This window comes from Babylonia areolata, chromosome 26 (assembly GCF_041734735.1).
Source record: "Babylonia areolata isolate BAREFJ2019XMU chromosome 26, ASM4173473v1, whole genome shotgun sequence".
NCBI lineage: Eukaryota > Metazoa > Mollusca > Gastropoda > Neogastropoda > Buccinidae > Babylonia > Babylonia areolata.
This window is the reverse complement of record NC_134901.1, coordinates 37155818-37157971: the sequence shown is the minus strand read 5'-3', so window position 1 is coordinate 37157971 and position 2154 is coordinate 37155818. Positions and strand designations below refer to the sequence as shown.

The 2154-nt window shown below is 40.3% G+C and overlaps 1 protein-coding gene across 1 annotated transcript in view; it reads left to right on the top strand.

Annotated features, from left to right (window-relative positions):
- LOC143300196 (uncharacterized) overlaps positions 1 to 1120 on the top strand; it is a 6884-nt gene extending 5764 nt beyond the window's left edge. The window contains exon 5 of the mRNA XM_076613758.1: positions 1 to 1120. This exon is cut by the window's left edge and continues 273 nt beyond it. The gene's annotated coding sequence lies outside the window, so the exon portion shown is untranslated.
- The last annotated feature ends 1034 nt before the right edge of the window (positions 1121 to 2154 follow it).

Sequence of the window (2154 nt, the reverse complement as noted above, 5' to 3'; positions counted from 1 at the left end):
GAGGGGGGGGAGGGAGAGAGGGAGAGAAAGAGAGAGAGAGAGAAAGAGAGTGAGTGACAGACTGAGAGAGAGAGGGAGAGAAAGAGAAAGAGAGAGAGAGTGAGACTGAGAGAGAGAGGGAGAAAGAGAGAGAGAGTGACAGACTGAGAGAGAGAAAGAGAGAGAGAGTGACAGACTGAGAGAGAGAGAGACAGAGAGAGAGAGTGACAGACTGAGAGAGAGAGAAAGAGAGAGAGAGTGACAGACTGAGAGAGAGTGAGTGACAGACCGAGAGAGAGAGAGAGTGACAGACTGAGAGAGAGAGGGGGAGGGACAGAGAGAGAGAGAGAGGTTCAGTTACTCAAGGAGGCGTCACTGCGTTCGGACAAATCCATGTACGCTGCACCACATCTGCTAAGCAGATGCCTGACCAGCAGCGTAACCCAACGCGCTTGAGAGAGAGAGAGAGAGAGAGAGAGAGAGAGAGAGAGAGAGAGTTCAGATTAACAGTTGCAAGAGAGAGAGAGTTCAGATTAACAGTTGCAAGAGAGAGAGAGAAGAGAGAGAGAGTGTTGGTATTCACAGTTATAAAGGACGATTTCTTCGGGGAAAGAAATCTACTCTTATTACGTTTCGAACAAAATGTCATTCATGGATGAATGATTGAATGAATAAACACATACAGATGTGGCACTATTGATCATTGTTAATTTCCACGTGGATTAACAAAGTGTTTTTTGAATTGAATTGAATTCATGGTGGATCCTTTTGCTTGGCGGAGCCGAGTTTAATGTTAGATATCTACACCACCATGGAACACCATACATTATATTATATAATTCACGCGAAATTTTCACTGTACCGCATTTCATTCAAATACTGCTCCATTCATTACCAGAAAACTGAAGAATGATATTGTTTTTCATTATTTCAACCGTCACATATCACTAGATTAGCGGGTTTTAACCGCCATCTTTATATAAAGAAGAAAGAGTTTTCTACACAATTTTATCAATCTCTTGAAAGTGATGTAAAATGTGGACTTTGTCAAAGGGCAGTGGAATGGTTTGGTAAGTGTTCTCTTGAAACTGATATTACTTTTTGTGTAGCTTTTTTTCATAACAATGTGTTGTTGTTGTTTTTCAAAATTCGCAGAGAATACAGTTTTCATTGTTTCATTTTGTATCACGTTGTTGCTGCTGCTGAATGTTTCATAGCATATTTGTTTGTTTGTTTTTTTGGGGGGGTTGTTTGTTGTTGTTGTTTTTTTTCATTTAAATTTTCATGGAAAAAAATAATGCTGGTTGTTTGTTGGCGTCGACTGTGATTCATGGAATACTTGCTTTTGTACACAAATATTTTCCCTGAAGATTTGGTATTTGTTGTTTGTTGCCACTGCACCACTTTTTAGTCGTTTTTTTTCTGTGTTTTTTTTCCCCCAGTTATGAATTGTGTGAAGGACTATGACTCTCAAACTAGGAGGCAAAATTGCACTGGCTCTTAGTGCTGCAGCCTTGTGGGCTAGTTGGCCTTTGGGAACCATCCCAACGCCCGACTGTTCTAAAACCCTCTTGGCCGAGAGAGTGGGGATGTAACTTGGGCAAGACACTCTCCACTATAATCAAATTCTAGCCCAAATAGTCGGAACAGCAGTTGCCTCCTCTGCTGTTCTGATGGTCATAGTCGGACACTGACTATCATATATATATATGAATCGTGTGAATACTGAAAAACTGAACTACTGGATGTGGTCTGTTAATGTACATAATATCACTGTTGCTCAGTTGACTAAAACAAAAAATAATCTGAGCGATGATAATGTATACACTTTGTATAGTCTTGGTGAATTGAATGTGACTTTTTTTTTTATTTTAATAAATCTGGACACATGTCCTTGGATTTCTTTAAAATTGCTTTCCTGATGTTTGGGGCACACATACCTATAAAGGAACTGACAAAGACTGCACACTCTCTCTCTCTCTCTCTCTCTCTCTCTCTCTCTCTTGTTGCTGTCTTTTCTGTGTTTTTCTCCCCATCTTTTGCACAGTTTACTGGATCAAGAGTGGTACATGGTTTACCCTGTACCGCAGCAGACACGTGCATTCCTTCACAAAATCTAAAAACTGCACTATGATAATGGGTGTTAGTCTTTTTGGGTTGGACGACATATTGTGG